The 26,875-nt window shown below is 44.3% G+C and overlaps 1 protein-coding gene across 3 annotated transcripts in view; it reads left to right on the top strand.

Annotated features, from left to right (window-relative positions):
• Window positions 1-19,626: 19,626 nt before the first annotated feature.
• The window catches only part of LYPD6 (LY6/PLAUR domain containing 6), a 32,057-nt gene continuing 24,808 nt past the window's right edge, over window positions 19,627-26,875 (top strand). Inside the window, exon 1 of one of the 3 annotated variants that reach the window (XM_017736062.1) lies at window positions 19,627-20,383. The gene's annotated coding sequence lies outside the window, so the exon portion shown is untranslated. Of the gene's footprint in view, window positions 20,873-23,889; window positions 24,506-26,875 lie in introns of those variants that run through there. The other 2 variants (XM_017736061.1, XM_008635016.2) reach the window with 2 other exon arrangements.

Below are 26,875 nucleotides of genomic sequence, written 5' to 3'. Positions count from 1 at the left end.
AAGAGTATTAAAATTCACTGTATTTTTGGCAGGATGAATGACTGCACAGAAATCCGACCTTGATTTGTGGCAGAACTTTTCTATTAAATCTTTTCAGGTATCAGCTGAATTTTCTCTTCAGATCTCACTTTAAAAAGTATTATTTGATTTGATAACACCAATTTTCTGTGATATCTTTATCTCAGTTTGGGTTCACAGATGTTACAATTTAAATATCTTCAATTTTCATTTGATAAAACCAATTTTCTGTGACATCTTTATTTCAATTTGGTTTCGCAGATATTGTAATTTAAATGTCTTCATCTTCTCTCGTGATAAAACCGATTTTCTGTGATACCTTTATCTCAGTTTGGGTTCACAGATGTTATAATTTAAATATCTTCAATTTCCCATTTGATAAAACCAATTTTCTGTGATGTTTTATCTCAATTTAGGTCCACAGATAGTGTAATTTAAATATCTTCATTTTTTCTTGTGATAAAATCAATTTTCAGTGACGTTTTATCTCAGTTTAGGTCCACAAATGTTGTAATTTAAAGATCTTCAACTTTTCATTGCCTAAATTTACTCCCAAACCTTTGGGAATGATGTTTCTGTAAGTCCATCCATTTTTGAAGCTGAAAATAATTCTGAAAGAATGGCAAACCCATCCATTTGTGCAGTTCAGTGTATTTTTTATGATATATATATGTGTGGAATATGATTTTTATTTACCTTGCACTGGACAGTCTGTAGAAAGTTTCTTTTTAGAGCTGAAATCCTGACAAAATTCCTCATTATTCAGTGTTTGGATGTTTTCTCATTGCTGTGGAAGTGGTTGAATTCTTCTCCAGAAATGGCACTTTTAATAAAAAACATTCAAATATTTCCTGGTGGAGAGCGTTTGTGGTGATTTTCAATTTAATTCAAAATTTACCTTAAATTAAATTCATAATTTAAATTAAATTCTGCCCTGGCTTCGGCATAATTTAAATTTCATCTTCTTTGCCTTATCCCAGCAATATTTTTGGGAATATTTACCTTCTCTTTTTGAGGGTAATTTATCCTGATGGGGACTCGCTGTGCCAAGAGATACTAAAAAAGGACTTGAAGAAAACTGAATTTTATTTGCATTTTTGAAACTCGGAATCATCGCTGGAATAATTTTCATTGGAGTTTTGTAGTGGTTTAATGGAAATAAAATGGAAATCTCGTTTATTCTGCTGGTGGCATCGAGGAGAGGCAGAAAAAGCAGCTGCAAGGTTGGAGGAGAGAGTGGAAAAAGAGAAAATAAATATTCATCTATTTCTATTTTAATATTCGTGTTTGATATCCATAATTCTTTGAGACTGTTTGAAAAGGAAGTGATTTAAGGGTTTATAGGTCACCTCACAAAGTTTGTTTGGGATCATTTATCCCAGTTTTAGTGTTGGTTGTTGGGGATTTTTATTTCTGGATTTTGTGAGGGGAGTTGGGATCTTTATTTTTACCTTTTTTTTTAAGTTTTCCATAGATTTTATATTTTTTTATTTCTGGATGGTGTCATTGGTTGGGGTGTTTATAATTTATATTGATTTTGGATAATTAAATGTTTTTAATAATTTATTTTTGATTTTTTAAAAAATTTTTGACTTCTTGTAGTTTTGAATTTGTGTGGATTTTTAAAAATTTTTGCATTAATTTTTTTTTTTTTGAAAAAAAATTTTTGGGTGGATTTTAAACATTTTTTATCTTTTTTTCCCCTTTCCTTTTTTTACCGTGTTGGTTTGTTTGTTTTGTTTTTTAATTTTGGTTTTACCTTCTTTTTTCTCTCTTTCCTTCCCTTTTCCCCCCTTTTTGGGTTGGTTTTAAGCTCATTTTCTGTTGAACAGCCCAGTGAGGAGCAGTGGGGAGATCCAATATCCATAAATATCCAGGGCATCCAAAAACCTTGGAAAACACAAAACCTCTGCCGGGAAGAGACTTTCCAAGAGGCTCCAAATCCATCTGGGAATTACAGCTGACCTGGGAATGGTGTCAGGCACAGGGTTGGGATAACCTTGTTTCCTACAGTGCTTTTGCCAGGTATTTTAATTTTCTTCTCCTTTTAAGGACAAAATAACAATAACAATAATAATATAGTAATAATAATGTAGTAATGATAATATAATAATAATATAAAAATAATAAAAACCAAAACATAAATAGAAATATAAACATAAATATAGATATAAATATAAATAATATAAAAACACAATAAATATGATATAATATAGTATAATAATAAAAATAATATCGACATAAGCATAAATATAAATATGAATCTAAATATAGATATGCATATAAATATAGATATAAGTATAGACATAAGTATAGATATAGATATAAATCTAAATAATATAAAAACACAATAAATATGATATAATATAGTATAATAATAAAAATAATATCGACATAAGCATAAATATAAATATGAATCTAAATATAGATATGCATATAAATATAGATATAAGTATAGACATAAGTATAGATATAGATATAAATCTAAATAATATAAAAACACAATAAATATGATATAATATAGTATAATAATAAAAATAATATCGACATAAGCATAAATATAAATATGAATCTAAATATAGATATGCATATAAATATAGATATAAGTATAGACATAAGTATAGATATAGATATAAATCTAAATAATATAAAAACACAATAAATATGATATAATATAGTATAATAATAAAAATAATATCGACATAAGCATAAATATAAATATGAATCTAAATATAGATATGCATATAAATATAGATATAAGTATAGACATAAGTATAGATATAGATATAAATATAAATATAAATATAAATAATATAAAAATACAATAAATATGATAGAATAGAATAAAAATAACAATAACAATAACAATAAAAAAAAAATTTCTGGACTTGATGCAGATCAGGAGGACTCGCCCATGGAAATCTGTAAGATCCAATATCCATAAGATTTTTGGATAATCAAGCCATAAATGAACTTTGCAGCCCTCAGCAATGGAGAAAATACAGAATTATTCTTCCAACTCTTCCTTTTTTCCCCCGTTCCTGAGTTCCCATAACCGGGGGGGGATGTGCCTTTCGCAGGACCTGGCTTGGCTGTGTCCCCTGGGAAGTTCTGGAATGTTCCAGAGTTGGGAATTCAGCGCTCTGGCTGACGCAGGCCCGTGCTGGGCACAGAGGGGGATGGGCCAGGAGGAATCTGCTCACGCTGGCAGCAAAGCAGATTTGTGGGAAATTCCCCATGGAGAACATTTCCTTGATGAGTTTTCCTGGGACATCACTCCTGCAGCCCGTGGAAGTTGTGAGGAAGAAGGAATTCCTGGAATCGATGGGTTTCTCTTTGTCCTTGGGTCTGAGCTGAACATTGTTGGGTTTATTGGTTTGGGTTTTTTTTTTTGCAGTTTGTTTCTTGGAGGTTTTTTGGGTTTTTTTGGAGAGTTCCTGGGAAGTTTTTTTTGCGTGGTTTGTGGTGGGTTTTTCCTTTTTTTTTTTTTTTTTGGGGAAAGAATTATTTTACACTGATGGAGAAAGTGGGGCATGAATGCAAAGAGATGAGAGAAATTAGATGAAATCCTGTTCACGCCTCACTTCCCTCTTCTTAAAGGTGCTGGGATATATTTGGGACAAGAAGAAGCGGGGAGAATGTTTGAAAAAAGCAATTAAGTATGCAAAAAAATTCGGATTCATTTCTAGATAAGACACCAACGTCAGAAATGAAAGATACAACAAAATGAGTGTTGTATTTTACACCGGGAAAGCCAATTTTAGCCCTGTGAGTCACTTCACACTTCTGGAAGTTGTAGGCTCAGGATTTAGGCACGGATTAATTGTTGCTTTAGGACTTTCCCTGCCTGGATTGGGATAATGCAAATCCCAGCCCGATTTTTGGGATCATTTGGGGATCCGGGCTGACTCTCATCTGTGCCTCGACACTTCCTCAAGTTTGGTTAAAAAATTCCAAATCCTCACGAAAAGCCCATTTGCTTGATGGATTTTTGGTGACCATCACTGACCAGCTTTAATTTTAGTTTCTAATCGTCTCCGAGGAAATGTTCTGCTGCTTTCTGCTCGAGGAAATTGAAAGAATAAACTGAACTTTGTTTAAAAAAAATTGTGATTTCACACCACCCCACCAGGATATCGAGGCTTGGAAGCCGCTGTGACTTTTTAAACCCCAAATTGTCCTTTGCTGTTCGCACTTTGTTAGAATTTTATTCGAATTTTATTCGATTTTCATCATTATTTTATTAAAAATTTATCGGAATTTTATCGGAATTTTATCGGAATTTTATCGGAATTTTATCGGAATTTTATTGGAATTTTATCAGAATTTCCTTGGAATTTCCTTGGAATTCCATGCCTGCTGCAGGCCAGTTTCAAAGGGCCACTCAGACCCAATTTTGGCTTTTCTTTAGTGTTTTCCTGTTTGTTGCCGGCTGCTTTTCCATGGTTGTCATCCTTGTGGAAAACTGGGGAATGCCAGAGAATTCCAGACTGGGTTGGGCTGGAAGGGGCCCTGAAGCTCGGATTTCCATGGGATCCATCCATTTGTATGCGTGGATTCATTATTCTGGGATGGCTGGACTTGCCCTAACTGGAATTATCCAGTGTTTATGGATTTAAGGTTGGAATATTGCTCTCGATCCATCCATGGGGAGACAAATGAAATGAAATGAAACAGATTCTTCTGTCCAGCCAGCAAATCCTGGGGCTGATCCAGGCCGGAAAGTTTGGCAAATCCAGGTCTAAATATCTGGCTAATCCAGGTTTAAAAGTTTTTCTGATCCAGGTCTAAAAGTTTGCTCCAGGCTTAAAAGTTTGGCTGATCCAGGTTTAAAAGTTTGGCTAATCCAGGTCTAAAAGTTTGACTAATCCAGGTTTAAAAGTTTCATCCAGGTTTAAACGTTTGACTGATCCAGATTTAAAAATTTGGCTAATCCAGGTCTGAAGGTTTGATCCAGGTTTAAAAGTTTGACACATCCAGGTTTAAAGGTTTGATCCAGGTTTAAAAATTTGGCTGATCCAGGTTTAAAATTTGGCTAATCCGTTTAAAAGTTTCATCCAGGTTTAAAAGTTGGGCTGATCCAGGTTTAAAAGTTTGACAAATCCAGGTTTAAAAGTTTCGTCCAGGTTTAAAAGTTCGATCCAGGTTTAAAAGTTCAGCTAATCCAGGTTTAAAAGTTTGACTGATCTAGGTTTAAAAATTTCACAAATCCAGTTTTAAAAATTTCATCCAGGTTTAAAAGTTTGATCCAGGTTTAAAAGTTCAGCTAATCCACGTTTAAAAATTTGACTGATCCAGGTCTGAAAGTTTGGATGATCCAGGTTTAGAAGTCCGACTAACCCAGGTTTAGAAGTTTCTCAATTTATATTAAGCTTCTTTCAGGTCAGTCAGGGAATTCAAATAAAAAATCTCCAGAAAAATACTGGATGCACAGTTTTGCATCGAAGGTTGGCCTCGTGGCCTATAAATTAAACTTGAGAGGTCTGTGGGCTTTGAAGGAGAACTGAAATATAAAATTTTTAATGGGAAGAAGGAAGATTATTTTTGTTAGGCTCAAGTTAGACCTAAAGTGGTCGCTCTTGAAGGAAATCAAGGGATGTGTGGGGCAGAAAAGGTGGAAGGTGTCCCTGCCATGGCAGAGGTGGAATGGGATGGGTTTAAGCTCCTTTCCAACCCGAACCATCCTGGGATTCTTTTTATCCTGAGCCAAAATCGTCTCCTGGAGCATCAGGAGAGCTGCAACACTCTGGGGAGCTTGGTTTCCTCCTGAAAAATAATCTAAAATAAATGCGGGAAAAAAGGGAAATCCTGCTGGAAAAGGAGGATTGGGAATGTGGAAGAATGGGGAGAGAAGGAGCAAGGAAGGGTGGGGAGCTGGCGGTGTCTGAGCTGTCCCTGCACAGCCTGGGGAGAGGGAGGCTCTGGAAAAGCCAATTACTGGGAAATTTGGGAATTACCGTGAGGGAGGAAAGGCAAAACACGTGAGGGAACTCGACTTGAGGAAATGTTCCTTAAAGCCAGTGGTGGGGACTGAAAATGCCCAGGGATTCATCCTGGAATTCCAGGGTGGGAACTGGATGTGAAACCTGAAACCGTTTTGGCTGGGACAGGGCGAGAAGAGTTCGGGGAAGGTGGGAGTTTGTAGGTCCCAGTTGTGACTGGGATCTGAGTGTGCCCATCCCAGTTTGGGACCTGAGTGTGCCCATCCCAGCTGTGACTGGGATCTGAGTGTGCACATCCCAGTTGTAAGTGGGATCTGAGTGTGCCCATCCCAGTTTGGGATCTGAGTGTGCCCATCCCAGTTGTAACTGGGATCTGAGTGTGCCCATCCCAGTTTGGGATCTGAGTGTGCCCATCCCAGCTGTGACTGGGATCTGAGTGTGCCCATCCCAGTTGTGACTGGGACCTGAGTGTGCCCATCCCAGTTTGGGAACTGAGTGTGCCCATCCCAGCTGTGACTGGGATCTGAGTGTGCCCATCCCAGTTTGGGATCTGAGTGTGCCCATCCCAGCTGTGACTGGGATCTGAGTGTGCCCATCCCAGTTTGGGATCTGAGTGTGCACATCCCAGCTGTAACTGGGAACTGAGTGTGCACATCCCAGTTGTAACTGGGAACTGAGTGTGCACATCCCAGCTGTAACTGGGATCTGAGTGCGCCCATCCCAGCTGTGACTGGGACCTGAGTGTGCCCATCCCAGTTGTAACTGGGAACTGAGTGTGCCCATCCCAGCTGTGACTGGGATCTGAGTGTGCCCATCCCAGCTGTGACTGGGATCTGAGTGTGCCCATCCCAGTTACGCTGACACGCACAGCTGGTGATGCTTCCAGAGACACCTGAATTCCAGAAAATGCTTTATCCAGAGGGAATTCCCCTCTCCAGCAGGACGCTGGCACTGCAGGGGAACGGGACAATTTTCCATCTGTCAGCAGCCCATCCAAAGCTGTCATTATCCCTGAGCTTCCCTGTCACTGCTCTGGAATTTGCTGTCCTGAGGCAGGGAATTTCAGAGCTCCCTGATGTGACCCCCGGCCCTGGCTGCCATTCAGCCCCGTCAATCTCTGCCCTGAATCCAGCACGGGGAGATGATTTTGGAGATAGGAAAAGTTCCTGGATTTCAGTGGGTTTGGGGTTTTTTTTGTTACTTTTCTGGTGAAAAAAAAGTGGTTTGTATGAACTTTTTGGAGAAGGATATCTGTGGTTTGGATAAAAGAAAAATCTGATGGATAAAAGCGATGGATGGATGCATAATTAATAGATTAATTTTTTTCAGGCCTTATTATAAATGAAATAAATTATATTTACACCTTTCATCCTACGGAAGGAATTTAGGGACAACTTTGACTCATGGAATCACAGTGGTCTGGGGCAGAAGGGACTTTAAGGATCGTCCTATTGGAAGATTCACCTTCTGTTATCCCAGGTTGTTCCCAACACTTCCAGGGATGGGGCAGCTCCAGCTGCTCTGGGCAACCCATTAATGCAAGAATAATTAAATAATTAAATATTTATTTAATAGCTATTTCAGATTTCTTCTAGGATTTCTTACAGGCTCCAAGAGAGCCCTGTGTCTATTGGGAGCACAACACTTCCCTCATAACCTCATCCTTGCCATCAGCTCAGAGCAGATTTTGCCGTGTCCCAAACTGCCTGAGGTGTTGGCAGCCCTGTTATCCATCTTTCCTTGGAAAAGCAGCTTCCATAAATATCCTGGCTGCTGCCAAAATGGAGCCTAAACACCATTCTAGGGATCTCTCATCCCAGAGCGGCTCCATCCCTCTGACCTCCCCACGAGCTGCTGTGGGACTGATGGAGGTTCCAGAACTCTCCATGTCTTCATTCCTGCACCACATTCCTGTGTGTTGATTGATTATTCCAATGTTTTATCTTTTTTTTTACCTTGAGATGAGGCTGGAGGCACTTTTGAAGCCCAGCAGAAATCCCTGCAGGCTCTTTTCGGGCTCCTTTTCGGGCTCCTTTTAGGCTCTTTTAAATCTCTTTACAGGCCCTTTTCCAGCTCATTTTAGGCTAGATTCAGGCTCTTTTTGGGCTCTTTTTGGGCTCTTTTCAGGTTCTCTTCAGGCTCTTTTCAGCCCTTTCTAGGCTCTTTTTAGGTTCTTTTCAGGCCCTTTTTAGCTCTTTCCAGGCTCTTTCCAGGCTCTTTTCAGGCCTTTCTAGGTCATTTTAAGGCTCTTTTTTTAGGCTCTTTTTAGGCTCTTTTCAGGTTCTCTTCAGGCTCTCTTCAGCCCTTTCTAGGCCCTTTTTAGGCTCTTTTCAGACCTTTCCAGACTCTTTTTAGTCTCTTTTTAGGCTCTTTCCAGGCTCCTTTTAGGCCCTTTCCAGGCTCTTTCCAGGCTTTTTAAAGTCACTTTTCTGGCTCTTTTTAGGTTCTGTGGGCTCCTTTTCCCACATCCCGAGCCGTATATTCAACAAGGACACGTGGGCTTTATCCTGCTTTTTTCCCTGGCCAAAAGCTGGAGGCCAACATCTCTCAAAAAGGGAAGGATTAATGTGGGGCCTCAGGCTAAAAACTCTCAGGTTTCCTTCTCCCTCACAAAATGAAGCAAAAGGATCCATCTGCCAAAAAAGTCCCCAAACTTCAGAAAATAGACTGGGAGGGTTGTAAGGAAAACCACTTTGGAGGGAAAAAAAAATCTGTTTTTGCTGTATTCTCGTGGCTTGCTTCGGTTTTTCACTCGGAAGTGCCTCTACAAGTAGAAGAATAAATTAAAATAGACTATTTTTTTAAAAAATCCCATTTGTTTGTCCAAACTGCAAATCCTGGTGTTCTTTTGTGCCACTTTTATGGGATTTTATTAGGGATTTTTGGTCGCTTTAACCAGATTTCACCAGAGCTGATGACATCAAACCTAATCTTGCCCTGATGTCCAGATCCAGCTGTTTAAATCCCCGATACTCCCAAGGATTAAGCAGTAATTAGACCTCTGGAAAAGCTTCTCCTCACAAAGATTTTGGGGAAAAAACCCCTAAAATGAGTAGCTTGATTGCTTGGGTAATTTTAATTCTTCTCCTGCAGCTGCACTGTGTAATTCTGTCTGTATTTGCTCTCTCTAAAGTAATATTTGTGTGTCAGAGGGGATGGATTAGAAGGCAACAAGTCTGGTTTAATTAACGATTAATTAATGTCGTTTTAAGTTATAAATGTTAAAAACATTCGTAAAGAATAACGTTAAAATGTTAATACTGGATTATATATAACATTGAAATAAGTAGATAAATAAAACTAGAAAACACTTTACATCTAAGAACATAAAATACATTTATCAAACAAATATAAAATAGATAAATAATCTATAAATAAATAAAAATGTTTAAAATGTTAATAAATATTCATATTATTAAGCCAGGGGCTACAATAAGCTGACCTGTTCGTCATCCCAGCCAGTTTTGTGTAACTCCTGGCATTAAAAATTTAAATTCTGGCACATTGAAGTCCCAAAATATCCTTTGTGAACTAGAGAAGGGAGGAGGTGGCTAAAATTCTCCTCACTTTCAATAACAAACAGGGTTGGATTTGGAAGTTGCTGCAGTTTGTATTTTACAATAACCTTTAAAAACCCCCCAAAATTACCAAATCCACCTTTCCAGGCTGGTCCATGCTATGTAAATCAGGGGGAAAACTGGAAGTGTTGCCCAGAGAGAGTAAAAATCAGCATAATTTCGATGAATCCCCGTGGTTTTATTGCTGAAGCTGCCAGAGGTGCGTTAAGGAGCAGATTTTGGAGAGGTTTAAGCTGATGATTAATCCTGCCCAGGTTCAAAGGGGACAACCAGCAGGAACATGAAATTCCTGGCAAATAAACCCAGAGCAATTTGTCTCACGTGAAAAGCTTGGCTGGCTTGGTCCTCCTGCCTCTGATTGTCCCCAGCTTGATGCAACAACATGAGTTTCACCCCAAAATCCAGGAAAATCTGCCAGGAAGGGGAGGAATTTAAATATTTTGGATTTTTTTTCCTGGTCTAACCCAAGGTCAAGCAGTGCTGGGGAAGCTCTGGGATGATCCCGAGGGATGGCAGAGCTGGATGTCACGCTGCTCCTGGGAAATGCAGCTCCAAAGTACACGGCAATTACATCAAATTTGCTCAACTTTTCCCCCCGTATCTGCTGAAATCCAAGAGAGCAGGAATGTGCCGTCGGACATCGGGATGATGGAACCCTCGATAGGCCTCAATGGCTCTGTGTTTCCTGCCTGGATCCCCTCACTATTCCCATTGTTAGCTTGGACTCAATAAATCCACGGAGGTAGAGCCCATGGAAGGCTGGTTGTGTGGAGGGAATTGTGTTTTTCCTGCTGCCCAGCCACTCCGAATCCATGTTTTTTGTTCTAATTAGAGATACTTTAATTTTCCTGTGGTTTGTTTGGTATGCTGTAATGCCTTTAAAAGCCTCAAACCTGCTCTTGGTGAGGAGGGGTGATCCCAAGGCTGCTGATTTCCCAAAGTGGTGTAACCCTAGCGTTGAACACTGATAGGGGGCAACAATGGTGTTATTCATGGGCTTCAGAGGCTGAAAATGAGTTTAAAGAGGCTGAAAATGATTAAAGGGGCTGCCCTGCTGGCTTGGAGGAAATCAGGGCTGGGCTGTGCTCCACTAATATATAGGAAAGGGGATTTTGGGGGGGAAAAATGGCATTTTTCATTCCAGGGAAGCAAGATGCACTGCTGGCTGTTAAGCAGTTCCCTAAGTGAAAATCAGACACGTTAAATACATTTCTGTGTTTAATAACATGCTGGACCAATGTGTATTGGGGTTAATCCTTGGTGCTTCCAAGCAGCTTTTCCCTCCACCCCTTCCCATTTGGGATCTGATTCTTTGGGATGCCACAGCCAAAGGTGCTGATTTCACTCTGGATGATGACACCACCTCTGCCTTCCCCCTCGCTGTGAAATCCAGGCTGCATCCTGAAGGTATGATTTCCAAAAATCCATGGGAATGACAATTTCCTTTCTGTTTGCAGAACTGGGGCTCAACCACCCGGAGGAAGGGGAGGGCCTGAACCCCTTCCCTGTGGAATTCCTTGCCACGGGAAGTCTGTGTTTAGTTAAGACCAGGTTTGCACAGGCTCTGGCTTTGGTTTGCTCAGAGCCTAATTTATGATAATTTATAATAATTTATAATATGAAGGGAAGAATAAAAACCCCTCTTTTGCAGTTCATTGGTAATTACGAGGAGGTTTTTGGATTAAAAGCTTTTCAACACTCACCAAAACCTTCACCTCTAAATCAGTTCAGGCTGAGGGAAGGATTTTTTGATTTGCAGGTGCTGCAAAGGAGAGCAGTGACGGGTTTGATTATGGGACAACCTCTCCTACAATGCCCTTCCACTTGAGGCCCAGGAAAATAGGACTGACTCCTAAATCTTGCAGGAATACTTCCAGAAATCCCCCCATCAATATCACATCACCCATGAATCATTTTGCATGAGCAAATTGCTCTCGAAGGCATTTTGTTTCACGTTCCCCCACCCCCCTCCACTTTCTGCCATCAATCTTAAAGACAGGGATCTCTTCCCAGCCTTTCAGATTAACAAGATAAATCAGTCACTAATGTGTTGGGAAAACAAGTTAGAACTCCCAAACGCTGCTTGGAGTGTCCTGCATCCCTGGAAGAGGGCTGGGACTGCTGATCCTTGTAAAGTTGTTCCTGTCTGGTTTGAGGAGTTTTTGCTGCACTGGCAGTGTCCAAGGCCAGGTTGGAGCAGCCTGGGATAGTGGAAGGTGTCCCTGCCCATGGCAGGGGGGGAATGGGATGGGCTTTAAAGTCCTTTCCAACCCATTCTATGATTCTCTTGTGAACAGGCTGAATGGATTGTTCCTTGTCAACTTTTAAGGAACTTCCCCTGTGATTCTGTCAGGAAATGTCCGTGGGTTGAAGAGCTCCCACCCTTTGGACCTTTCTCTGATGTCGTGAGGTTTGAGCTCTGCTCTTTCTTGTTGCTCCCTTTGATGTTGTTCCTTCTCTGCTGGTTAAGCCCCTTTCTCTCTGTCTCTCTCCTTCCCGGCCTCTCCTAAATCCATGGTGTGGGAGGATGGGGGTGTCTGCAGGGCAGAAGGCTCTGGGAAGCAGGACAGGGAGGTGAAACACAGGGAAGAGCAGGAGGAAAATTGTGAGGCTGAAGGAATTGGGGAAGCACTGGAGATCAGGATCGCCAGAGCCTTTCTCCCCCTCTGATGAGTCTGTTCCAGCAGCCAGCTGGGATGAATTGGATTGAATCCCAACCTGAAACCATGCTGGAAACATGAAATGGTTTGGATTGGGAAGGGACCTTAAAGCCCATCCCATTCCATGGATCCCTTCCACTGTCCCAGGCTGCTCCAAGCCCCAATGTCCAACCCAGCCTTGGACACTGCCAGGGGTCCAGGGGCAGCCCCAGCTGCTCTGGAAAGCTGTGCCAGGGAGATATATACATTTAAACCTGTGAGAATCCCACCTGAATCCAATTCCCGTTTGGATTGGACCATGGAAGAGGGGTTTCATAGCATTCCCATTCCTGATTGAAATCCTTGGCTCTCCCCTTCCTGAGCCACAGCTGCTGCTGTTTGCCAGAGAATTCATTTGCCTTGAACAGGGAGTTTTTTCAGCTGTTCTGTTTTCCGTGAAACGAAGTCATCTCGGTGATGAAAAATCTTCTGGGATGAAAATAGTCCGGAGAAAATGAGTTTCCACGGTGCTATTTTAGGAACAGAATCATTCAAGTGGCAGCTAATGAGCTTGAAAATGTGCCAAAAGAATTATCAGCAGGAAAAAAGGTGAGAAGGGTTTGGCTCCCACAAGTTTCCACTTCCAGGGAAGCAATAAATCACATTCACCATTGGAGATTTGTAGCGAAGATTTGAAAAAAAAAAAAATTAAATCTGAATTTTTAATACTCCAGGAAGAACCACAAAAGCCCATTTTGATTTTTTTTAGGATATCTGTGCATCCCAATTAAAAAAAAATGTGGAAAGCCGCACTTTTGCGAGGGAAAGGGCTGGATTTCAGTGGGGTTGTGCAGGTCGGGAGCGTTCTGAGTTGCCCAGTTACTATCAGGGAGCGTCTGTGGGAGATCTCATCTCACATTCCTCCCTGCTCCTGTGGATCCCTGCTTCTCCCAGGTGAGGGATTTATCTCTACACTGATGCAATTTTCCAGCTGCTCTGGTTTCTGTGAGGAGCAGACAGCTCGGCTCCGTGCCTGGGACACGAAAGGGTCCTGGGGAGGGAACGGAGAGAGGAAGTTGTGTTTCTCCTTCCTTGTAAATCCTTCCAAATATTGCCTGCCCACCTGGCAGATGAGAGGGTTCCTTGGAACAGCTGCAATGCCACAACTCCCGTTGGAAAATTCCCTAGGAATTGCTGTTAATTTAGGGGAAAAAAGAAGTGAAGTTGGGGTTATGTTATAAATATAGTTTATGTATTATATAATATTCTATGTATACAAGGCATGGAGGGACAGGACACAGGGAATGGCTTCCCTGTGCCAGAGCGCAGGGATGGATGGGATATTGGGAAGGAATTCCTGGCTGGGAGGGTGGGGAGGTTGCCCAGGGAAGCTGTGGCTGCCCCTGGATCCCTGGAAGTGTCCCAGGCCACGTTGGACAGGGCTGGGAGCAGCCTGGGATAGTGGAAGGTGTCCCATGGCAGGGGGTGGGATGGGATGGGATTTAAGATCCCTTTGAACCCAAACCAGTCTGGAATTCGGTTCAGAACTGCTTCCAGACCTGGGCTTGCAGCAAGGACTGAGCTGAACTCTTAAATGAATGTTGCAGCTTTCCCCTCCAGCCTGGTTTGATGTCAGTGCCAGGAGCCAAAGGGACCTGCAGGGCATGGCTGTGGCTCAGCAGGGACCCTGGGATTGGGAATGAGGAGCACACTGGACACGTTCTCCCAATCCTGGGGCCGAGTGAGGACAAGGGAATGGCCAAGGAATCTGGGATGGAGCCCTGCTGGTGAAGCTCCTGGCAGGTAACTCAGCTCTGATTGCATCACTTAAATCACAGAACCTTTTAGGTTGGAAAAGCCCTCTGAGGCCACCACTGCCCATGTCCCCCAGTGCTACATCCACAGGGCTCTGAAATCCCCGCAGGGATGGGGACTCCGCCCCTTCTGGGTCACTGACACCGAATTTGTATCCCAGAAACTCTCTGCTCATCCCAAAAAACCACGGGAACAGCAGGAAGAAAACACAGCTGGGCTTCCAGAGCCCTGCCACAGTCAGTTCTCACCACAAGAGCGAAATAACTGCAACAAATCTGTCCAGGCCATCTTTGCCTTCAAAATTCCCAATGCTTCTCTCATCCTCTCTCATAAAGATTTCTTTTCAGCCAGCTTGGGAGCAGCTTAAAGGAAAATTGAAGAAACCAAGATGGGATCTGGGAGTGACATCTCTTCATGAGACTTCTCAGGCTCCCAGACTTTCTCATTAACTCACAGCAAACACAGACATCCAAAATCACACCGAGATTTTCTCCCCTGGCCCATAAATAGTCTGTGCTTAGGGTCCCCCACATGGTCTCCATCTTCTTGGCTTCTTCCCAAAGCAGCTTCTCTTGGCACGCTGCAGCTGATGGGAATGATCTCGTAGGAAGAACAAAGTGCATTTTTTTCCTAAAGGAAATAATAAATCTGCTGTGCGCTCTCGAAGCAAGCTGACATCATCAGCAAGGGAGGTTTTCATGTATTTGGAGAAGGTAGGAAGAACACAGATGCCAGCTTGGACCATTCACATCTTAACTCTAAAGGATTTTCCCAATGGATTTTCCTCTGGTTTTTTTTGTTTATTTTCTTTTTTTTTTTTTTTTAACTAAGCTCAGAAAAAAAATTAATTCATTAATTAATAAATAAACAATTAAAAAAATTAAAAAATAAAAAATTTAATTCCTGGATGGAGTTTAATTACAGGGAAAAAAATAGAGATATTTGTTATTTTATTTTCACAGAATCCCGGGATGGTTTGGGGTGGAAGGGATATTACAGCTCATCCCATTCCACCCCCTGCCACGCCTTCCTCTATCCCAGGGTGCTCCAAGCGCCATCCAACCTGGCCTTTGACACTTCCAGGGATGAAACATCCACAGCTGGAGTTGAGGCGAAATGAATTTTAATGCTGGAGTACTCCAATGCCAGGTGGAAAGAGGAAAAAAAGCAAGAAATCCTCAAAAGTTGTCAAAAGCCCCTTAGGAGCTTTCCCATATTTGCATTTTTATGCCAATCCCAGAGGAAGAGTGAATGGAATATGGAGCCATCGGCTTCATTCCCAATTTTCCACCAGAAATTCCCCAAAGCCTCCAAGCCAAGCCCTCCTTGGGCTCCTCACTGGTTTTCACTCTCGGAATTAAAGCGCTGCTGCTCCTGGCAGATAATCAGAGGGAAACAGGGTCTCTTTCATTCCTCTCATTTGTCTCCCTTCCTTTGGCAAAAAGAAATAAGATTGTGGAAAAAAATTAACCCCTTTTTACATCACTGGTTCCCTTTTAAAAACTTCTTTATTCCATGTTTTTTTCCAGCTGCTGCTGATCCAGAAGCGCTCCTTCTGCGGAGCATTTTTCATCCAGCAAGAAGGCTCACGGCCGTAGTTTCTATGCTCAGTCCCTGCCTCTGGAATTTTCTTCCTGGCCAAGGAAGCAGGAAAAGCACCCCGTGAGTTGTTTGCTGAAATCTTGTTCTCGATGGGCACATTAAAAGGGGAGTTTATAAATTGTGGGGTGTTGTTCCAACACACCACACACCTCAAAACCTCCAACCCCGTCCAGCCTGGCCTTGAACATTTCCACATTCCCACATCTTCTTTGGCCAACTTGGAATTGTTTCTCCATGTTCTGTGCCCTTGAAATATTCCTGTTTTTCCCCTCCAGCTTTCCTTCACCTGCCTGTCTTTCCTACCTCACTCTTCCCTGGAATATTTCCTTGTTTATTTGAGGTATTAATTGTTTTTTAATTGAACTAGAGATGTGTTTTGTTCTATCAATTTCCTCTCACAGGCATGTCCAAGAGGAATCCTGTTTGGGAATTATCATGGAAAACTAAGGGATGTGCTGAATTCCTTTTATTTTTGAGGTGCTTTGCTGGTTGAGGTGTTAAACTGGATGGAATTAGGATTGAGAATTAATCAGATTTTTCCCTCTGTTTGAATAATTCTCGAACCAGGAAGCCTGGAGTGAAATGAGGGACACAGGAACTCCCAGTCTATCCCGTTCTTCCTAAAACACTGGGATTGAATAACCTGTTCCCAGTTTTACTACTGGGAAAGCAGTCAGATGCTGGAGACCAGCAACACCACAGATTTTCTCTTTTCTTCCCTCTGCAGGACTGGAAAATTCAGTCTTTAAACTGCTCCTTCTGGCTCCGAGCATCTGCTGAGGGTTATTAAAAGTTGTTAATTATGTCACTAATTCCAGGTGAAACCCAGGACTGTTCGGGCATGCAGGAACCTCAGCCCCACATTTGTGATTTGCCTGTAAAGCACCACTACCTTGGGATTCTTCTCCCAAAGGAGCGAATCTGGCGGGATTTTGGTAGCGGATTTGGAGCTCCAAGTGTCCGAACTCAACGTTTTGATGGTGTTGCTTGGATGTAAATTTTAACATTTCGATGTCGATTTTGGACTCTTTCTTGCTGCCACTGCTGGGTTTTGGTGATGCTCCCCAGGGCCGGCACACAAACACCTCAATTCCTGAGGTTTGGAGGAATTAGGGGATACCCGGAGGGTCAAAATTTGGAAAATCTTGGGATGCAACTCTGGGATTCTAGCACATAGAGCCAGGTCATATCCATCCTCTTATCCACCAAATCCTTCTTCTCAGGGCTGCTCCAACACCCAGCCCCAATTCCACAAGCCCAAAGGTGCTTTGTCCTCCAAAATCTTGAGCTGAATCCAAAAGTTTATCAAGAATTAATCCCCCTTCAGGGATTACATGCAATAACTAAACTGGTTTTCCAGAAACACCAAATTCTGGGTGCTCTTTGCTTCAGCAAAGGTTTAAAACTGGCAGAAGGCTTTTAAAAAAAAAGGCTACAGCAAAATTTCATTTAGGCAGACGTGCTTTATTTTATGCTGATAGCGGAGAGCCATAAATAGCAGTGATAAGTTATATTTAGCAGCAGAATTACTGCTCTGAGGCACGGATAAAGCCCAGCTTTGTGCTAGACTAGACTAGGTCTGGTGAACACAGAGAATGAAATTATTAATCCCAGTTTAGCTCTTTCCCCAGTGTTTCTGAGGAATTTGAGGAATCCTTTCCAGCAGCTGCTGACTGTGCTAGAAACTCAGCTTTCATCTCCCGCAGCCATGAGCTGATCGTTCATGAAGCACCCGGCGCCAGAAATGAATGAAAGCCATTGAAAGCTGCCCCAGAAGCCAAGGGCTGAGCTGCGGAAACGCCGATGGGGCTCATTCCTGCCCAGTTCGGGAGTGTCTGAAGAGGTGTGAAAATTCAAACCTATTTTTGCTGGGTGCCCCAAGGCAGAGGCACAGCCCTCGAAGGCACTCGTGGAGGAACAGATGTCCCTCAGCAGAAGGACAACCCCAGAGATGAAGTCACCCTCTATGAGCGTTAGTTCTTCCATGGAATGCTTTCAGTTAATGAGTTAATAATTGCTGTTAAGAGCTGCCTGTGGATGCTCCAGGACTGCCCAGTTTGGCTCAGCGTGAGACACCCCAGCACTTACTGGGATGTTCTGGTTAGTGCTGCCCCAAGAGCCCCACATCAGGACTCACACTCAGCAGGTGGAGCCTGGCTGCTCCTCAGAGATGTCTTTCCCAAAGAATTACCCAGCTTTTTTTTATTTTCAAAGCCTGACATCAATTCCTTCTTTAATCCTCACCTCTGTATGGGAGTCTTCAAATGCTTCCCGATTTATTTATGACTGACATGATTTTATGAGCTCTTTTCACAATGGGGTTCCATACAAAGCTTGAAATCCCTCTGTGCATGCACACCCAGGCAGGGAGGGGTTTGCTCCTATGGATCCTGACTGGAATAAATTGATTCATCTAAACCTTCTCAGCGAGGCATTTTGACCTCCTAATCTCCCTGCAGGAGCACAAGGCTTTTGTGGCCCTTCTAATCCTGATTCTGGGTCGGGATTTCTTGTGTGTCCTGTCAAACTTTTCATCTTGCTGCTGCTGTCTCAGAGCCTAGCTGCTGCTCCTTTTCTCTTCGCTAAAGCTCCTTGGTGTGTTGTGATTGATTCACTGGGATGATTCACAGGCACTGAGAGCAGCACACAGATTGTTCTGTTCCTGTTCATGGCATCTGTGTGGATAAACATGGAAATAATTAGGGTGTGTTGTTAAATCCCGAGTGTCAGGTGAGGGTTCTTGGTCTGATGGATTTGAGCTGAGTCAGGAGAGTGTCCACCCTCTGTTAGCAATGCTCGGGGTCTGTTCCACTCTTCTGATCTCTAAAAGGAGATTTCTTTCTCTACCCATCTATTTTTGGGATGAGGCTGGCTGCCACCTCCCTCTGGAGAACCATGGCGTGTTTGCTGTGCCTCAGCCACTTCTGCAGCTGCCACCTGATAAAACCCAGGGAGATGCTTCCTTAAACCAAAAGAGGGGAGATTTAGATGGGATATGGAGGTGCCCAGGGCGGGGCGTGTGGGAGTTGTCTCAGCCTGGGACAGTGGGAGGTGTCCCTGCCCATGGCAGGGTGGGTCTGGATGGGCTTTAAGGTCCCTTCCAAACCAACCCATTCTGGATTCTGGGATTCTTAGCCCAAGCAATCCCTGTCTCTCTCTGGGGCTGCCATGGCTTCCTTCCCACACGGAATTCCCTGTTCCTGCCCTCTCCACCCCGGTGCCTGCTCAGCACTGAGTTCTTGCCCTCCACACCCAGCCCTGACTAAGTCCTGACACCCAGATCTGCCTTTCAGATCTCCTGCCCGAGCAGTTCACGGTCCAGAACCACCCCAGCGCTGCTCCTGCAGCGGGGCAAGGACAGGGATCACTCCCTGCCCACGCAGAGATCTGTTCCTTACTCCCTTAAAGTTTTTCCCAAACCTCTTTATTCGTTGCCTGTTCTTCTAGTCCTCCTTCCAGGAATTTTTACAAGTTCTCCTCCAGCCTTTATCTGAATTTTGGGACACAGTAGGGAGGTTTGTCCTTGGCCCTGACTCAGTGCTCAGTTTTGCAGCATTTTTCATACAAAAGCCTAAGGAATTTTTAAAATTAATATTCCTGCTTTAGTAACCCTAAGAGGAAAACATGGACATCTCCGAGGTGAAAACATGGACACCTCCAAGATGCCATGTAGGTGAATAATAAGCGATTAATTCCAGATTTGGGTCTGACTTTGCAGCTTTTTCAGGGAGTGATCAATGTTTATATCAACAGAGCAAATATTAGGAAAAGATTATTCTCCCAGAGGGTGCTGGGGCACCGGAACTGCTCCCCAGGGAATGGGCACAGCCCCAAGACTGCCAGAGCTCCAGGAGGGTTTGGACAATGCTCTCAGGGAGGATTTTTGGGGTATCCTGTGCAGGGCCAGGGGTTGGACTGGATGGTCCAGGTGGATCCCTTCCAGCTCAGGATCTTCTGGGATTCTATGATTTAAATGAAGTTACGCAGAGGAGCGGACGCGTGGCAGAGGACGGAAGTGTCTCAGGCTGTGTCAGACCTGCTTGAGGGAGGTTCCATTTTGGAGATGCTCTTCCCATAGCCACTGGAAGAGGAAACGGGAGCAAGCACGGAGCAGGAAAGACCGGTGGTGCCGTGGAGCCCCTGATTTGTGTGCTGGGAGTGGGGATGGCAGTGGGAGAGAGGTTGTGAAGCTTCTCCCAGGAGCGTTCCTGCCTTTCCGAGCAGCTCTCAGCTGGCAGCCAGTGCTGATTTCATAGTAATGCTCCTTTCTGAACCGGTGCTCAGACTGTTTTGAATACTTTCTGCATGACTAATTAATGTTCCGAAATGAATTAAACGGTGCTGTTAAACTTCAGCCTGTGCGAACAGACGACCCTTCTTCACTATTTTATCTCGGAATTCTCAGGGAGGGGGCATTGCCTCTTATCTAAAAGCCACTTTACCGAGCTGAGATGTGATGTCATGGTCTGGAAATACGTGGGGATTTTCGTGCTCGGCCTGCCGAGACACAGCCGTGACTTCGGCGTGATAAACCTCATTAACGTCCTTAAAACCTGCGAGCAGCCGAGATAACAAACCCCGCTGGAAACTGGCACGAGATGAAACCCCGCAGCCTCGCAGCCGGAGTTTTGCTTGGGTAAAGCTTTCTTCAACCCTGTGCTGGGATCAGGCGGTGATTCAGCGCCGGGCAGACACTCCCAGCTGGAGCCGGGAGCTGGAACTCGCTGGCCGGTCACCCTCGGGAAGAGCAGCACCAGCCCCGCAGAGCGGAAAAACTGCTGGGAATAAGGTAATTCCACAGGCAGGAATGTTGGTGGGTCACTCCTGGATGGTGCTGGCGAGGTGCTCGGGTCGTTTCTGGCTCGCAGGATTCCTCTCCCTTTTGGCTGCTAACTCCCTGTGCTTTTGAATTCATCCCTTGCTATCCATAGTTTATTTTCCCTGGAACAAAGACGAGCAGGAGAAGCGCCTGATTGTTTGATCTGTGTACACCGGCGCGGAATAACGCAGCATCTCCTTTTTAATGAAGCACGAAGGAAAGCTGGAGCTCAGCACAATTCCCAGCCCGCCGGAGATCCTAATCTCGCCTTCCCAGCCCAGGAGAGCGGGCACTGCCGCTCCATGAGCCGGCCCCGGCAGGGAGGCGAGCCCAGCCCGCTCCCGCATCCCTGGGTCCCGCATTCCCGGCTCCCGCATTCCCGGCTCCCGGGCTGCCCCGGCCGCCGAGGGCGCGATGGAAAATCCCTGAGCCAGCGGCTGGCAAATCCGGGCGGCAAAGGTACATCCCTGTCTCTGTTTAAACGCCCCAAATCCCTTCTTTCTACCCCTTTCCCCTGCTGTTTTCCCTATTGTTTTTCTCTATTGTTTTCTCTATTGTCACAGCGGAAAAAGCGATTATTTTTCAGTCGAGAAGTCACTTGGGTTGACACGTGCTTAGGAAAACAACCCGTGCCTCTGTCGGGTTAAAGGGAAATACCCATTTTCCCTTCGTTCAGCCCCGGCTCGGTGATTCCAGCTGGGTTTGGGAACTCGTCGCTCCGTTCCAGGAGCACAACCGGCCCCGCGCTTGCCGCGGGAGCGGCGGGATGAGCCCCGGGGGCAGCTGGAAGGGGTTTCCAGGAGCCCCCCGTGTTTGGACCCACCCTTCTGCCCTCAAATTCCCTGTTTTTTGGGGGTCACAGCCGCAGGAGAGGGTGCTCCGGGTGTTTTTGGCGCTGGAGAGGTGATGGAGGCGCTCCCGGGGCTGGTCCTGCCCCGCTCCCCAGCGGGGCTCTGGGGTTTGGCAGGAGGCTGAGGGTGTGACTATCATTATTTTTAATTTTTTCTGGGAGCCGCTTTACGGAAATGTGGCTCTTCACGAGTCGTTTTCCGCGTGAAAGCAAAGGGAATAATTATATTTATTGGGAGTAAAAGAGAATCACGGTGCTGCCGCTAAAAAGCTTCCCACTCCTCTTCCCTAATTAAAAAATGCTGCTCTGTAAAAAATCATGGAATGTTTTGGGTTGCAAGGGACCTTAAAGCTCGTCCCGTTCCACCCCCTGCCATGCGCAGGGACACTGGTCGCTCCAAGCCCTATCCAGCCTAGTTTTGGATTAAATTAAATGAAAAATTAAATCAATTTGATAGATAAATAATTGTATTTCCAGGGTGTAGCCGGAGTATGTGCTCTTTCCTCCTAAAGTGCTGTGTACTTGGAGGGAATATTAACAATTCCTTAATAATCATTACATTCCATTCCTAAGCATATCACTTGCCAATACAACGAGCTGGATAATTTTTTTCTATATCTGCCTATTTTGGGAGTTTTTATTTGGCAATGAACACGGGCAGGTATGAAAACCTGCCCGAATTGTGGCAGTCCCTGCAGGAATATCCATTGGGTGGAACCCACATTGTCAGGAGTGTATTGGCTGATTTTTTCCCCTGCCAGGAGCCCAGGCTGTGGGTAATTTTGTTTTTGAATCACTTCAAGATTCATTTCCAGGCCACACCAGCCACTGGGCTGATGGATTGGGAACTTCCACTGGGCAGAACCGGCACAATAACTATATTTTCTATATAAAAATAAATTATTTATTGCTTTGGAGAGCTTGTTCCGTGGGAGTTGTTGTAAATCCCAGCAATCCCAGTGAGAAGTGGGTGGAAATCCCCGGAGTGGCCATCACCATACCTTTAGAACAACCTCTGCTGGATTTCCCCCTGCTTTTATTGCTGTGGAAAAGCCGTTTTGCACTGAAATGGGAGGATCTGGCTGGCTCAGAGCTGGCGCTGGTGGTGTCAGGAGGTCAGGCTGGCTCCACATCCCGCTCCAGCCTCGCGGAATCCCGCGGATTTCAGAGCCGCGAGTTCGTTTTCCTGCTGTGGAAACTCGATGGTGCCGTTCCCTCTGCAACCAGTGCTGGGGGCAGGGCAGGGAAACGCAAATTTGGGTATTTTTGCTTGATTGTGGTCAGTGATGAGCTCGCAGGGTCCAGGCTCTGGAAGGGAGGAGGTGTCGGGATGAGGTTTCTCCACTGGATCCGCGTTTTCTTGGCGGCGGAGTGAGCTAAAAACAAATCCTCAGTGAGACAAATGATCCCCAAATGATTTAGCTCATTAGGACTGCTTGGATAAAATGATTCCCACTCACCCACTCATTAGTTACACAAACACCAAGGACAGGGTTTAACCAGGCTTGCTCCCAGGTCTAACCCCGCTGCCTCCGTACAGCCCTGGGAGGTGCCAGCAGGGAGGGAATCCAACCCTTCCCGTTCCCACTGGATTTTTTTTTAGGCCACTGCTGACATAAAAACATCTGAAAAGTCACCCTGGCCGTGTTACAGAGGGAGACTTGTTCCCTGTGAATCTAAAACTTTATTTATGCGTCAGCGATCCGCTGGTTTCATTATTTGGCGCTCGCGTGTCTGATCTCGAGGCTGATTTCCTGCCACTCTCTGGTGTAAAAGTGAAGGATAAGTTACAACGGAGCTTGGAAAGGGAATAAATTATTTGCTTTCAGCTCTGCTCTTCAGCAGGGCTGGGGTTTTCCAATGGAAACCCAAGTTGCATCCCATGTTTTGTTGATCAGTCCAGTTTCTCACGGCATGGATGAATAAAGGGATTTAAGGAGCACTAAAAATTAACGCTGGACATCCTTCAAGATGATTTTTAGGACCTGAGGCCAGGAAGTTCTGACCCCCCTCCTTTTCCCGCACCTCATGTCTGTCACATTGATGGGATGGGATGGGCAGAGCAAGTCCTTGGGGTCAAGTGATCCAAGGGCCCAGCTCGGCCATGGACAACTCCAGGAGAGCTGGAGGTATCTGGTGCTGCTGCTGCTGGTCTGGCTTGATAGAGCTCAGCAAGACCTATTTAGTGAAAAGCAACTCATTTAGCCCAAAAACAAACTGTTATTTCAGTCGTGGGGCCTGGGCTGATGTGGGCCCTGGGTGAAAGGTGCCGTGTCTGCCTTGCTGATTGGGATCTGCCTTTGGACAGCAGACCTTGGCTCAGTGGGAGCAGCACAAAGCAGGTGGCAAGGTAGAATTTCTGGTGGCTCGTTGCCACTCTGGATAGGTTTTTACATCGGACAATCCCTTCTTGTGGTGTAATGGGAGAGGAAGGACAAAAGTACAAATATACCCCGTGATTATTCCACCTCTTTTTTAAAATTCTTTTGGATTCCGTGATTTTTTTTCCCGTTTGAATGACAAGACTTGTCAGAAATCCTTCTTTTTTTCCTACAAAGTGAATAATTCCTCTTTTTTTTTCCTGTTACAGACCCATTTTCCCCCTGGTGAGTTTTCTGTTTTCTTTGTGCCGTGGTGTGACCTACTCAGAGAGGAGCAGAGTCCTTATCCCTCCGTGGCCATATGTTCCCAGAAATAATCATCATTTCCCGTCAGGGCTGCGATTTGGGCTCTTCCACGTCCACTTTGGTGTCCCTCGTTGAGTTTTTACAAATCTGTTGTGGAAATTTGGAGGGCTTCACAGGAGAAATGTGTGTCCGGAGGCAGGACTCCTTCCCCACCAACAACACATCATTGTTAGCCCCATAAATATCTATTTTTGACATCTGTACATCCAATAAACCCACGGTTTATCCCTTGGCACGTGTTAAACTGGGGAAAAATTCAGTATAAACGGCCGCTTGTTCATTGCCCAGTCGTGCCTACGTGATCCCAGCTCAGCCCCTTCTCCAGCAATTCCCTGTGAATCACAATATTCCCATTTATCGAGCTGCCAGCAGTGCCAGGGCAGGGAGTTAAGACTGGGGCTCTCTCCCAAGGGATGCTGCAGATGCACTCAGCAGGAGCTGTGCCTCCTGCCAGGGCTTGGCTTTGCTGGAATACTCGGGAAATCCTTTGTGGAAGCCTCCAAATTGGGATGGATTTGGGATGATGACATAAAAAAGCCTCCTGCTGCTCCATCGGTGTGTAATTCCTGAGTAAGCTCTTCCAGGGGCTTCCTAATTCTATATAAACTGCTAAATACTCTCTAAAAACTGCTAAATATTCTCTATAAATAGCTAAATATTCTCTAGAAACTGCTAAATATTCTCTAGAAACTGCTAAATATGACAGGAAAAGATGAGACGTATTACGTCTACTAAAATGAAACTTTTATCGCGTTTTTCTTTCATGTCTTTTACTTGTTTAATGCGAATCATTCCTATATTTTTATCAAATTTGGTGCATTCTATTTAAATTTGAGGGGGTTTTGGTTCTTTTTTTTCATTCTCTTCCTCTGCAAGTGCCTTTAATAGAATTCCATAAATTCCTGTCATGGAATTCTGGCTGCAATTACTTCCTATCAGTCAACCCCGAGCTTTTGTGTGTCTCTGCTTTCATCTCCTGAGCTGCTGTGCAGACGAATTATGACGCTCAGGCAGGTGCCTGACTCGCTGTGGGATGATCCCTGTGGATACTGGAAGGATTTGGCTGGAAAAATGGGAAGAGAAATATTTCAGCATCAGGCAGCTCACAGAATTCCGGGGGTTTGTCCCGAGGAGGGAGTTTCCCTCATAAGGGATGTGCTGTGCTAAAAAGAAGCATAAAACCAGATTAACAGAGGAAATTACCTGGATTCAGGATTGGTTTGTAGTGCAGAGAATAAAATGACTCTGGAAAAGTGGAACTCATGGAAGGAGGGTGTTTTCCTGGTGTTTTATGTCCAGAAATGCTGAAGGCTGCACGCTCCTAATCTTGCTTAATTTTGAGCTTATTAAATGTGGTTTTTAAGTGCCCTGGGGCAATTTTTAAAAAATCCTCAAAAATATCTTCCCTCAGGAAATTTCATGAACTGCTGCTCTGATTCTTTATTAATTAATTAATTTATTTACTTACTGATTACGTTCTCCTCCCTGAAGGGTTGGAAGTTTTTAACTCCAGTCCCTGTTCCCTTTCACTGTTAGCATACTTTTATCCAGGCAGAGATTTCCAACTGGAATCACCTTGCAGTGTGAGTCCAGAGTTTTCCAGCTCTGCTTCTGGAGTGCAGGCGGGGTGATTGCAGCTCATTGTCCTTCTGTGACACCAAATTCATGCTCCCATGACGGAAATCAGGAATTTTTGGGTCTGGCTGGTGGAGGAAAGGGCTTGACAAGCTCATTTTTGGAGTTTAATCAGCTGTAGGATGGCTTTTTAAAGTAAATATTGTGTGTCTGGACGACAAGGTGAAGTTATGCCATAAATATCTGCCACAAAGTCACCTGAAAATGAGGTTGGTAGGAAGGAGAAGGACAATCAAACCAAAATATTCTTCCTTTAAACCCCTGTATTTCTCTCTGCCACCTCCTGCGGATTTTAATTTATTTGTTGTTTCACACCGACACATTTTTGAATAAATGTGGCAAATTCCACCAGGTTGCTTTTCAGATGTTATTTTTGAGGAATTGAAGAAAACCTAATTTGGGCAGATGTGCATCAGCAGTGTCCCCAAAGAGCCCTGGTGGCACAGGGAACAATGGCTCTTGTCCTCAGAAGAATGGGAGCCCTTGATGAAATCTGAGCATCTCAAGACCTCACTCTGTGCATCTGCTGCTCAAGTCATGGGGTCTCGTGGGCTTTCCTGGCCAGAATCCCAAGAGGCAGCACTTTCATTCCACATCCCAAATATTGGTTTCATCGGTGCCGTGCACATGCAGTTTATTTAGAGTCGATTTTTGTGTTTGTAGGAATGAGATTTGTTTGAGTGCCCCCGTGTAAGGCTTGTGGCAAATCTAAATATATGAAACAAAACAATAAAATAGACCATTTGAACTTTCAGATTTTTTAGGCTTTTTTTTTTACATATTATTGTGTTTTTATGACCAATTTGGCCCATTCTATTGTGTTATTATGTATATTTAAATATTTAACGGTGTTGAATTTATTTTTGCATGTTTTATTTTCGCCACATCTACTGAGCTCTTTGTTTTGTGCCTGACCAGGCTTTCCCAACCTTCAATATTTCGCCAAAGGGAGTTTGTTTTCCTGGGATTCTCATGTTTGTATAACAAGATTCTAAAGCCAAACCAGTGCAGGGCTGGATTTCATAGAAATCCCGCCTGGTTTTAGGGCTCTCCTTCTTCCCAGACGTACATTTGGGGCTAACTGCCGAGGAAGCAGATGCCAGTCTGCAGATATTAAGAGTTAATATCTCTTGAGATGTGTTCATGCTCTTAAGGAGCTTCCAGCCCTCCGAGAGGCTCCTCTCCAGGAAGATCCAAGGGGCCGGTGAGGGCGGTGCCGGCGCGGAGCAGCGCTGGAGGAGCGGGTGAGCGCGGGGTTGGGATCCGGAGCCATCCGTAAATGTCAGAGCT

The sequence above is a fragment of the Corvus brachyrhynchos genome, unplaced genomic scaffold (assembly GCF_000691975.1).
Source record: "Corvus brachyrhynchos isolate BGI_N302 unplaced genomic scaffold, ASM69197v1 scaffold45, whole genome shotgun sequence".
In the NCBI taxonomy this organism is placed as follows: Eukaryota; Metazoa; Chordata; class Aves; order Passeriformes; family Corvidae; genus Corvus; species Corvus brachyrhynchos.
The sequence above is the reverse complement of the archived record's forward strand: the minus strand, read 5'-3'. Positions and strand labels throughout refer to the sequence as shown.